General features: G+C 34.5%; 1 protein-coding gene across 1 annotated transcript in view; it reads right to left on the bottom strand.

Annotated features, from left to right (window-relative positions):
• The window catches only part of LOC120781817 (carcinine transporter-like), a 401142-nt gene that overhangs the window by 217494 nt on the left and 169925 nt on the right, over positions 1 to 13723 (bottom strand). The window lies entirely within an intron of this gene.

Below are 13723 nucleotides of genomic sequence, written 5' to 3'. Positions count from 1 at the left end.
TATTATTATTTTTTAGGATTGTTGTCTTTGAAGAACTTACTTCAATGCCATTTTGTACAGACTGGCCTTTTTTATTGGTACATTCTCACCTTGCGCTATGTTATTTTTCGATGCCTGCATGAGTTGTTGGTGGGGTCACGTTTGTTTCTGGCTGTTGTTGTAAGCTCTGCTTATGGTGCTGCTCAGTTGGTCGCTGCGATAACTCATCTTTCTCACCGTTGCCTTGTTTGTTGGTAGAAGCTGAATTCAGAGAATGCCTACGGTCTTATTGGTGTGGCTGCGCTGCGCTCATGTTTTTTTGTTTCTTTTATTGTTTTTTCGCACTTATTTGTTATTTTATTATTTTAATTGTTTGTGAAGATCTCTTTTTTTTGTTTTTTATGTTTTGATTAACACTTTCAGCGTTATTGCCTAACGCTTGCACTTAATGCACTTTTTCCAATATTTGTTTATTTTGTTTTATTTTAATTTGTGTTTTTTTTTTGGATGTTTTTACGGAGCGCATCAAGACACGCCCGTATGGATTGAAAGCTCGCTAATCTATAAAACTAATCGAGATAGCTGTGGAATTATATAAATCCGAGTGACTGTCCGCCCGTAAACATTGAGATACCTTGATGAAACTTGGAATGCGGATTTCTTAGTACAAATAAAAATTACGAGTTCGTAGATTGGCGTAATCGGACCACTACCAAATGCCATTAACTAAAAATCTATAAGGTGTCATAACTAAGCATGTACTAAACTGTAATTTGGCACATTGAATCGCAATAGCGCTAAATCTTTAACAACAAAATTTGTTCAGCGCAAATATTAGCAAAACACTTTTCGACAATGTGAAGAAGATAACTCCGGGCATTCCCATATAATGGTACCATTCCAAACTACTAAAAAACAATAAATCAATAACTAATTACGGTAGATACATTAAATTTTACCTCAGAGATGGTATGAGACCGATTTCGACTAAATTCACTATGTACCATTCTTCTCATATTTCTTTCCCACAATGGTTCCCACAGCCTATATTACACAATTCCATTCCATTTTTTCACTTTCTTGTACACGAATCAAGAAGTAATTACAATAACGGGGTACAATATCAGAGAACGTATATTATAGAGAAGGTTCACGATGTCGAGAATTTAGGGATATTTCAATTTTGGGGTATTTACTGTTTTGGATTAGTGCATTTCACCACAGAAAATTATTAGCGCATTTCACCACTTAACATCAGGGGACACGAAAATAACAGGATTGAGCATTTTCAGTGTTAAATGAGAAAAATAATCATATTTCCAATATTAAGGAATGTACGCTTACAGATTCCCTTTTTTACTATGCGCAAACGATGCTGCATATAATTTATAGATCGGTATACATATGTACATATATTTGTTATGAAAGCACATAAGTGTGTACATACATATGTATATATTTTAAGATTGAGCTATTTTATGATGAATTCCATAAAATCTTTGCAAATATGTATATAATTCAATAAGATTTGTATTGCTACCTAAATATGCATTTTATATAGGTTTGGTACGACATACATATGTATATTTATATACTTAAATAAATATTTGCTTTGGTCATTAAACTTTTCGATATCATGTTAAAAGTACCAAGCAAAAAAGGGCCATCAGTTCAGACTGGTATTGATCGCTACATTAATGTAAAAAGGAAATTGAGTCCTATTAAAACAGCGGTCAATACCAAAAAATTTCAAGCAAACACGCCAAACACCAAAAAGCCAGAAATTCTTAATGGCAACAGATTTGCCTTACTAAACAAAGAGCTTAACGACGAAGCAAAGGGTACCACCACGGTCGTGAATGCCAAACCCCCTCCAATCTATTTGCGTGAACGTAGCTCAAATGCGCTTATTTCAAAAATGAGCAATATAATAGGCACAAACAATTTCCACATTGTGCCCTTGAAAAAAGGTAACATAGATGAAACAAAAATTCAAACATACACTGAAAAAAGTTTCATGGAAATTGGAAAATTCCTATCAAATAATAACAAGAATTACTACTCTTACCAACTGAAGAGCTCAAAAGGCCTAGTTGTTGTCATAAAAGGTATAGAGTCTTCGGTAGACTCTAACGACGTTAGAGAAGCACTAGAAGAAGGTGGTTTTAGCATTAAATCCGTAGTAAATATTTTTAACAGGAACAAAGTCCCACAACCAATGTTCAAAAAAGAATTGACGCCAGATTCTAACAAATTAAAGAAAAATGAAATACACCCGATTTACAATTTAAAATATCTTCTCCATCGCAGAATCACCGTTGAGGAACCACACAAGAGAAATGGTCCAGTACAATGTACAAACTGCCAAGAGTATGGACACACGAAAGCATATTGCACTCTACGAAGTGTCTGTGTAGTGTGTGATTATCTACATCCAACTTCAAAATGTACTCTTAAAAAAGAGGATTTAAATAAAAAATGCAGCAATTGTGGAGGAAACCACACTGCTAACTACAGGGGTTGCCCTGTATACAAAGATTTAAAATCGAAGTTGTCACAGGGCATCCAAGCACGTCGTAACCAAATGATGAATATTCCATCTATTGAAAATATTGAAATCCCCGTCCACATTTCAAAACCAGTTAATCCTAAAGACAATGCTACACAAGGAAGCTATGCAAACGTGGTGAAAGGCAATACTGCACAAATGCAATTGCCCCAAAACCAACCAAATGGAAGCGTTGAAACTATGATTTTCAACCTTACCCAATGTATGACACAATTTATGGCTTCAATGCAAAATATGATTCAAGAAATAATCAAATCAAAAAACCAAATGTTGCAAACTTTTTTAAGTAAAAAATGAGTGTATTGAACATTTGTTTATGGAATGCTAACGGTGTTAACCAACATAAATTTGAACTTATTAGATTTCTGGATGAAAATAGTATCGATGTAATGCTATTGTCAGAAACTCATCTTACGAACAAAAACAATTTCTTTATACCGGGATTTAGACTCTATGTTACAAACCACCCAGATGGAAAGGCACATGGAGGAACAGCAGTGTTGGTTAGAAAACGGTTAAATCACCACACATCAGAATCTTATGCCACAGCGGAATTATAAGCTACAACAATAACTATAAAAAATCGCTGCGGGGACTTAAATCTGACAGCCATATACTGTCCACCTCGGTTTAAAATTACTGACATCCAATTCAAAGACTTTTTTGGAACACTAGGCCATAGATTTATAGCAGGTGGAGATTACAATGCAAAGCACACGTATTGGGGCTCACGGCTAATTAATCCGAAAGGACGACAGCTGTATCACACTATTATAAATAGGCACAATAACCTTGACGTAATATCTCCTGGTAAGCCGACATATTGGCCTAGTGATCGTAAAAAAATACCAGATTTAATTGATTTTGCTGTAATCAAAAATATAGATAAATCGCTTATAAGAGTTGATACATGTACTGATCTATCTTCTGATCACTCTTTTGTACTAAAAAAGTTATGTGAACAACCCATATTCGTTAATCCAAAAGTGGGATTAACTTCTTATAAATCGAATTGGCTAAAATATAAAAAATACGTGAGTAGCCACATTAATGCTGAGTACAAAATAAATACAGGTAGAGATATCGACGAAAGCATAGAAGAACTCAATGATATAATAACCAGCGCAGCTGTCTTAGCAACACCAAACAAAAACTATAAGCCGCTTGGTGCCAGGAAAATTACTAACAGAGAAATAGAAAAGCTCGTAAACGAAAAAAGGCGTGCAAGGCGTGAATGGCAGATAAATCGCTCCCCTTCCACTCAGCTTCAATTGAAATCAGCTGTACATAAATTAAAAAAAGCGCTTAAACGTGAGGAAGAATCCAATACCGAAATGTATATAAAGAAGCTGTGTCCAACTTCAAGCAAGCAAAATTCTCTTTGGAAAGCCCAAAAGTTCCTGAAGCCACCAACTAACTCCAACATGCCTATACGAGACATGGGCGGAAATTGGGCTCGAAGTGACGAGGAAAAGGCTAATTGTTTTTGTAACGAGTCACTCGAGTCTTTTAAGACTTCACCTACTGAAATTATTAGAATAATAAAAGAACTTAAACCAAAAAAGTCACCAGGACACGATAATATTACCCCAAAAATGCTAATTGAGTTACCAAGTATTGCTGTAGAAGTGCTCTCTTTACTCTTCAGTGCAATTCTTAATCTTGGATACTATCCTAATTCATGGAAAAAGTCGCAGATTATGTTGAAAGATAAACCTGGGAAAGACTTAACACAGCCGTCTTCATACAGACCAATCAGTCTTCTACCCTGCCTTTCTAAAATAATTCGGATTTCGTGAAAAACATTGCACGATAGAGCAAGTAAATAGAATTACTAACGAAATAAGAAAAGCATTTGAGCAAAGAGAGTACTGTTCAGCTTTATTTCTAGACGTGGCTCAGGCATTTGATAAGGTGTGGCATGAAGGCCTTTTGTATAAGATTAAAAACATTCTACCCTTAGAATTGTATAAAACATTGGAGTCTTATTTAAAAAATAGACAATTTATGGTAAAAGTGGGAGATTTCATTTCTGACGAACGACAGATAAGGGCTGGTGTACCCCAGGGCAGTGTTTTAGGCCCAACTCTATACATCATATATACTGCAGATCTTCCTACAGCTAATAATATATTGACCTCAACTTTTGCGGATGACACAGCTTTAGTGAGCCGTAATAAATGCCACATAATAGCATCAAGAATATTAGCCGAGCACTTAAGGTCTGTCGAAGAATGGCTAGCCAACTGGCGTATAAATGTGAATGAACAAAAATGCAAGCATGTTACGTTTTCACTAAGACCTAAAATGTGTCCGGCAGTAAAAATGAACAATATTTTAGTACCTCAAGCCAACGAAGTAACTTATCTTGGTATTCATCTAGATAGAAGACTTACATGGAGAAAACACATATCTAGTAAAATAACTTGCATGAAGATAAGAGCTGTAAATTTAAATTGGCTTTTAAATAAAAACTCCAAACTTAGCCTAGACAACAAAGTGCTTTTATATAATGCGGTCATAAAGCCGATTTGGATGTATGGCATTCAACCAGAGAACGTCAACCCAGAGAACTACAAGTATTGTTGTTGAAGAATTGTTCTGCAAAAACAACAATTGTCTAAATAGCAGAAGCATCACAAGTCAATATGGCAGCCAAATTGGCGAAGCTCAAATGTAGTAAATTTTACAACAGAAACGATTTCGTTCATAAACGCAGGCGCAAATTCCACAAGCGACCTCGCTTCATTAATAAAAACAGACGCTGTAACATCTCCCCGAGCAGGCCTTTGCCTACAAGCGTCTTTTCGCGACGATGGCAAAAGCTAAAAATCATAAATTGAACAACTTTCTGATGCTTCTTCACAGAGAGAAGTGACAAAAGTGGCAACATTGCCGTTGTCGATTTACAATATTTGTCTAAAATATTTTTCCGTGACTCGCAAAAATCTGCGTCGATATGTATGCAAGCTCATACATCTTTATACATATTTACGCTGGTTTATAGGCGGAGCTGTACAGCGGCATGGGAAGCGGTGACAATTGGCGTCCATTCGTTTATTTTTTTCGGCACAGCTTGGATTTTCTATCATCACACAAGTGCTGAACACAATGAGTGCGACAGACTGCAAGCGACATTTGTCAAATATTAGAATACACACGTTCTTTGGGACACATTTATTGAGGCAGCTTCACAACTATATAACTGTGTCCATAAGAACGTGTGTATTCGCGCTCAATGTGTTCAGCACTTGACTCTTTGACGAACGCCAGTTTCGGCTATTGGTTGACCGTGACAACGGAGATGCGAAAGATGCCTGCGAAACTTGTTAATATGAATGTATGTACATATGTATGGGGCTCGCATTTGCTTTCGTAAACATACAGACAAATGTGCCAAGGAAATAATATATGTATATACATATGTATGTATATGCCATAGAAATTCTATTGGTACAAATATGAAATGATAACGAAATAATGCGAATATGCATATTTCATGAAGGTCATTAATTTTTTTGAAGAAATGAAAGGAATGAATGGAAGTGTTTATATGAGCACTTTTTAGTTCATTTTATAATAGTCGAAATTAATATCAATTTTGAAATAATAATTTATAGAAAATTATTTTTTGTTAAATTTTATAACACAAAATTTTTACCATTTTTCGGAAAACAATGGTTCTTATAACACAAAATAATCACGCATACTTATGTGACAATGGTTCATATAATACATACATATGTTACTCAGAGAATGCTTTTTTACATTCTTTGTGTGAGTTTGTATATTTTTCTTCAAAGCATTTCTCTTTACTCATTCTTGCAAGAATTCAGTCGTTTTACATATATTTCTGCCATTGAACGTGCTCATATCTGCTAAATAGCAGCGAGAATGGTGAATTCCTTACTTCAATCTTATAAGCTCTGTTAGCCGTCCAATCGAACATCATACAGAATTCAATTTGCACCTTCTCTATGTTTTAAGTTCTCTGCCTTAACTCTCCCCTGTGTTGAAAATGAAATGTCCTCATTTCAAGACGTCTGGGTAATTCGCTGAAGTTCGGTGTTGTATGTTTGTTCGAAGTTTTTGCGGCGTTTTGTTTTCTCGCGTAGTTGTTGGCATGCGTATAATTTTATGCATATGTATATAATTAAAATTAGAATTATGATTATTAAGATACAATGCAGAGTAAATCTTATGGGATGTTCTTCTATTGGTATTAAAAACTTATACATTTGTGGAATATTATTGAATTTATAATTAGAATTGGAATTTAAAATATTCAATATTTCTACTTGGTCATTTTGATGAGCGTGTATTATATCTTTTATTTCTTGCCCGTGATTTATATAAGTCTTATTGTCTATGATGGTATTATGATTATATTGAATTAAATGTGGACAATTTATTTTTAATCCATTCCATATATGTTCGTGATGTATTATTATATTACCGTGATCCAAGATTTGTATTGAAGGATTATTTTCTCCAATTACATTACATACAGCCTTTTGTTTAGATAATAATCGGATAGTACAATTGTCTTTCGGCTCTTCTTTGCAAATATTTGTTTCTATATAATTTGTACAATTTGATATGTTAGTAAATTCGTTATTGCATTTTGTAACTGTTTTCTTAAGTTCATATTTTCCGTGTTTGAAAGCTAATGGTTTTAAAATATACATTTCGCATTTATTTTTTATTATTGGGTACTTATAAATTGTAATAATGGCGTTATTAAATATACATATGTGAACATCGGAATATTCTAATACATATGTATATTTATTATTGGGATATCATAAATTTCGTTTTTTATGATTTCTTCTACCTCTTTAATATTAAGTGTTCCTGAATAAAAACTGCCTGTTTTTGCAAAATTGATTATGTTTATGATCGTTTCTAATTCTTTATATACTTCATTAATAACTAAATCATCGGTAAGTGATTGTGGATCTATTGTTTCTAAAATCTTTTCGAATAGAGAATTAATTTGTTGTTGTTGGTTATTATTCTCAATGAGTTGATTGAGTCCTGTCTTTATCTCTATTAGATCATCGTGATCTGGTGTTCCTGTTATAAATTTTAAAACTGAACCTAAAAAATTAATGGCACGTTTTGCACGATGTGCAGATGGTAGCAGTTGAGCTTTAAGAGTTTCTGTTTTTCTTGAAAGTATGTTATCTACATGGTATTCCTTCGAATTATATTGGTTTTTCCTTAAGGTCTCGAAGGGTGCTAATATTTTAGATATGTTCGTTATGTGGTAAAGACAAGCAGAATTGTAAGTGTATACTGCATCTGTTTCAGTAAGTACATATTTTTTGTTCATGAGATCTGTAATTTTATCGGAATTTCCGAATGAAATTACACAAGAAAATATTATTAGTCCTATGTCTTTATGTATGACTTTCCCCCTCTCTGTTAAGATCGTGTCCCCACGGTTTTCTTTTACCTTGTGTTTGTTGTATTTCGCAGCAATTGTGTTAAGGCGGTCTGTTCGACTGTATATTATATCGCCTGGTTGGTATGTTATAATTTGCCTATTTTTATTATGATATCGAAGTAGTTTATATTGTTTTACTTCAAGTGTATTTTTGATGTCGGTATATTTTTCACGATAAAGAAAACTTCTTCAGGTTTGTATCCTGTAGAGGAGTGTATTGTTCGATTATATTGGCGAACAGCGTTAAATATTTCTTCACCCGGCGCGGTACTATTTTGGGCGGCTAAACTCTGACAGAGCTCGATGATTGTACCGTGCAACCGTTCGACTTGAGCGTTGGAAGTTGAGTGATGCACTGGTGTTATTACGTGTGTAATATGTAGTCGGTTGTATACGCATATTGCAGTGTTTGCGTTAAATACACTTTCGTTATCAGTCATGAGATATTTGGCATTCGGGTACACTTCTATGTATTCATGACAGTTTATCTTTGGGTCTAGTTTTCGTAAGAAACAATATTTAGAGTACCTATCTAAAGAGCTAAGATACTGCGTGTTATTGATATGGAATATGTCCATTTGAATGCACTCTCCTGTTTGTGTTGGAATTGGTGTTTTTCCTATAGGTTGTCTATTTGGTTGTCGTTCGTACTTATGTTGTAGACATATCTCGCAGTCTATTGTTTCTATTTTACACATTTCTTTAATGTTAGGCCAGAAATGAGTTAATAGTATTTCCTGTGTATTATTTTTGTAATGTCTATGGGCACGTTTGTGTACTTGTGTAATTATTTCAATTTGCTCGTTTCTAGAAGTGACATCAATAAGCTGATTTTGAGCTAATACAAAAGTATAGTTTGGGAAAGCCGCGACGATTTGATTTTTTAAATGGAAAATTATTTCGTCATCTATTTTCAATTCATTAGTGATATTTAGCGTTATTGTGCCTTTTAGTTTAGTTAATAAATCTGCTGTGTCTTTGAAATAGATATATTGTACTATGTCTACGCGGACAAGAAATATTGTTTGGGTGATTATTTCATTTCTTTCATTATCTCACGATAGTATTATTTGATTTTTAAATGAGTTAAGAGGTTGTTTAACTTTTTTAATAATATCGTTTGATGAACTTTTTTGTGAATGGTCTGAACAACTAGTGTTAGTATTAATTTGTTGCCTGGAAAGAGCATCGGCTACGACATTTTGGTGTCCTGGTTTGTAAACTAATTTTGCACCATATTCTTCAATCAAATTTTTCCACCTTTTTAATTTTGAGTTGGGATTTCTTTCGGAAATAGAAAAAATTAATGATTGATGGTCTGTATAAATGGTAATGTTTACTATACCGTATAAATAGTTTCTGAGTTTTTGTAGGGACCATACTATTGCTAATAGTTCCTTTTCATTGGTGCTATAGTTTTGTTCCGTTGAATTCAATGTACGTGAGATGAATGCAATTGGCTGACGATTTTGTGATAAAACTGCTCCAATAGCAAAATTACTTGCATCTGTTGTTAAACTAAATGGTTTGGAGAAATCTGGTTGGAAAAGTTAAACCTGTTCTTGCAATGCGTTTTTTATTTTATTTAAAGCTTCTATTGCAGCATCATCCAGATTTATGAGTACTTTAGCGCTTTGATTTTTTTTTACCATTCCTAACTCTCCTCTTAAATGAATTGTTAGTGGCTTCGTGAGTTTAGCAAAATCTTTCACAAATTTCCTGTAATAACTGGCAAGTCCTAGGAAAGATCTTAGTTCTTTTAAATTTTTTGGTTGAGGGTAGTTTTTTATAGTGTCGATTTTCTTAGGATCAACTGTTATGTATTCGACTGAATCTTGAAAAAAGGTTGACTTTTCGTCAGAAATCTTCATGTTTGCATTATGTAATGCGTTAATTATTATTTTAATGTGTTCCATATGTTCTTCTGGTATGGAAGAATATATTAATACGTCATCAATATAGACATATGCAAATTTACCAATGTATTCTCTAAGAATGTCGTCGACGCATCGTTGAAATATGGATGGAGCATTCTTTAGACCGAACGGCATCCTAATAAATTCATACTTTGCACCGTTGACAGAAAACGCTGTCTTTTCTCGATCAGATTGTTTAATTAAGATTTGGTGAAACCCAGATTCCAAATCAATTGTGGAAAAAATTTTTGCTTTTCCCAAATTTGGTATTGTCATATTAATGTCTGGTATAGGATATCTGTCAGTAATCGTATGAGCGTTAATTTTTTGGAAGTCAACAACCATTCGTTTCTTGGGTCTACCTTGGTCATCGGTGCGGTTTTTTTAACAGTCCATATAGGTGAGTTATATGGGCTTTTGCTTGGTTGAATTATACCGTCATTTAACAGTTTCTCAATCTCTTTCCTGACAAAGTCGTGATCAGCCATAGGATATGGATATTGTTTTGTCCATATCGGATCTTCTGATTCTGTCCTAATTGATGCTTGAATGGTGGTTGTGAAGGGAAATGTTTCACTAATACAATTATTTCTTTTCATGAGTTTGTCTACCTGGTCTTTGAATTGTTCATTATTAATAGTATAGTTAATTGTTTGTTCATTTTTTGAAAGTATCTTTTTTTGGTACTTTAGGCTATAATTGAATAAATTTATTTCTGCTTTCATTTGACGTAATCCTTGTTCCCCAAGAATCATGTCGAATTCGTTAAGCTCATTTATTTCAAAAAAGGTTAAATGAAGGCCGTACATCGTGATTACTTTTTTAGAGTCTATGGCGGAATAACTGTGCAATGTTTTAGTTTTAAATGGTTTAACTTTAATTGATTTCCCTATGTTACAAATTTTATTTATATAATTGTTTGTTGATCCTGTTTCTACTAATAAGTTAACGAGCGTGCCTGTTAGGCCACATTTTGTTTGAATGTAGGGCAGCCCGTTTATTCCCCTAAAAAAGTGCTCCCTGATTCATATTGTTCTTCATATTTCGAGTAGTCTACAGATTCTAAATCTTCTTCCCTTTTGGTTTGATTTACTTTGTGTGTTGCATTTCCATTGCTAAATTCCTTATTTCCTTTGTTCGCATTATGTCTATTATTATAGCTACAATTTACTACGTTATTTCTTGTTGTACTTACAAATCGTCTGGAGCTGTCTATGTCCATTGGAACTGAAGCAGGTTGCCATTGTTGAGGTTGATTGTTAATTTGCTGCATCCTGTCATTTGCTCGATATTGCTGTTGGTGGCAATATGCAGATTGGTTGTGGTTGAAGTGAGGATTATAGTTGGTCTTGTAGTTGTGTCTTGATGGATCATCATATTCTGTCTTGTTTTGTGACACAAATTGTTGGTGACGTTGTGTGGGTTGAAAGCGAGGATTTTGGTTGTATAACGGTGGAGTAGATTGTATCTCGAATTGTTGGTTTGCGTTGTCATGATGGATGGTACAAGCTATTGCATACGCTGCCTCTAAGTTGTTTGGATTGTTGCCATACAAAGTTCCACTTGTGAATTTAAGCCCAGAATGAATGTCCTGACTGCTTCTTGGTTAGCATAGTCCTTCATATCCATACTATTATGCTTATTAGACATCTCAATTTTGGATAATGCTAAATTGAGCGCTTTGGACACATTGCTATGGAATTCTGCTAGGGATTTCCTTCCTTATGTAATTTTTTTCATCTCATCCAATAAAACGTATAGGGGACGTTGGTCGGCAAAGGTATAGTCCAATCGGTTGATAATGGAGTAAAAATTCATCTTCGTGTTGTGGTTTGTCAAAATATCAGCCGCTTGTCCTACGATCTTCGTCCTTATGATTCCGAGAGCGCTGTAGTATTTTGGATGATGGCTAAAGTTTTTTATGGCTTCCATGAATGTCCATACTTGTGACCTCCATGCTGCCTGACTGCCATCAAATTTACGCAGTGATTTGAAAAGTTTCAAATCAATTTCTTTTGGATCGAGGACGTTGAGTTTGATGTCCTCAAGTTCGATGAGTGGTGTGACTTCTGGAATATGTTGTTGTTCCATTGCTATTAGTCGTTGTTTCAGTTCTTCTTGTTGCTGCTGCAGAGATGACATCAGTGACGCCATTTGTGCATGCATTTCAGCCATTTGTTCTTCCATTTCGTTTTGCGGTTTTATTTATCTGTTGTCGTCAAATGTTTGTATTTTTATTGACTTACGAAGTTTTTTTAGTGCGTCCAGGTTCGCTAGTTAATTAGTGATGTATTGTCCGCTTTTTCAGGATCTATACTTAGTGATGTATTGTCCGCTATTTCAGGATCTATACTTCTGTTTTTTGTTAATTATTTTAGCACTTTTTTCAAACATTTAGTGTTGGAAATCTTATTTCCCGTGGAACTTTTTTTCAATTTTACTCTTTCATCACTGTAGAGTAAAAAAAGGCTTAATTTACCGGTTTGAGCCCCAATTAATAATGTAAAGATTTTCTATTTTATTTTTACATTTTTATTAACAAACTGTCTTCTGCACTTCTCCCTCTTCTTACAACTGTACTTATAATAGACTTAAGACTACTTATATAAGTAGTTATGGTTTGCTGATAGGGATGTACCGCTGCATTCTTGATAAGGATGTTTCTATTGTTTTCCTGATAAAGATTTACTATTTTTCTGATAAAGATTAGCCGATGTGCCGCTGTGGTTCGTCTAACCGATAGTGATGTTTGTTGTGGTGATAAGCATGTTTAATTATTGATATTTGATATTTGTATATATTCGTCTGTTTAGTTGATAAGAATTTTGGGTGAGCGATGTGTTCCTTAACTAGAGCGAAGTTCCAAAGAAATCCTAACGGGAGCATCAAAGTCGGCAGCGAGGCGAAAGTAGCGCAGAAGTTCAAGTGGTGAACACAATGACTGCGACAGACTGCAGCAGCACGACAGTGAACTGAAAACGTCGTTGTTCATCTTACTACATGTACATTTTGAGTAGCAACAACAACACAATGGCCGGCATGCACACAAAACAACGTAATTGTCCATTTTGTATGTACACAATTTCGTTGTGGCCATACTAATTCCTTTCACTTGAATGAAATTTTAATATTTTGTTCAAAATGAAATTTTTAATGCAAAAAATAAGTAAATAGGTAAATATTTTTGTTTTAAATTATCAATTGTTATTACAAATGATATAATAGAGCTATAATATAGCTATTTTATGCTTTTATTTGTAAAATAACGTCAAGTTTGTTAGAGCTGTGAATAATTTTACATTTTACATATTAGTGGCATCACCCTCTACCTCCTCTTTCTATCTTCCATTCTACTGTCAACTCTACTGTCGTCCTACTGTCGTTGGCAAAAATAGGAGGATATTGAAGTTAGCGAGAACGACAACTGTCGGCCTGCAGTCGTGTAGTCGTGCAGCTGTCAAAACAACACTGCCCTTAAGAACGTGTGTACATATTTTATTATTTGACAGCTGTAGTTTGCAGTCTGTCGCTCTCTATGTGTTCAGCGCTTCAATCGTCGTGAAATAGCCATCAAAAAAGACAACGAGGAAGATGCTACAATTGCGGAAAGTTTGGGCATTTTGCTGCGCAGAGAACCGAGAAAAGAGCAACGAGTAGAACGGCAAGTGAAGAATAAATCGTTAGTTATTCTCGCTTCTGCTTCTCCCTTCAAAATACGTCGTAACGTTTGGTGTATAGACCAGTGGTCGGCATTTCATAGCACAATTGTGCCCTCTCACTTCACACGTATTCTTACGCTCTATCGTTTAG

The sequence above is a fragment of the Bactrocera tryoni genome, unplaced genomic scaffold (genome assembly GCF_016617805.1).
Source record: "Bactrocera tryoni isolate S06 unplaced genomic scaffold, CSIRO_BtryS06_freeze2 scaffold_7, whole genome shotgun sequence".
Lineage (NCBI taxonomy): Eukaryota > Metazoa > Arthropoda > Insecta > Diptera > Tephritidae > Bactrocera > Bactrocera tryoni.
The sequence above is the reverse complement of the archived record's forward strand: the minus strand, read 5'-3'. Positions and strand labels throughout refer to the sequence as shown.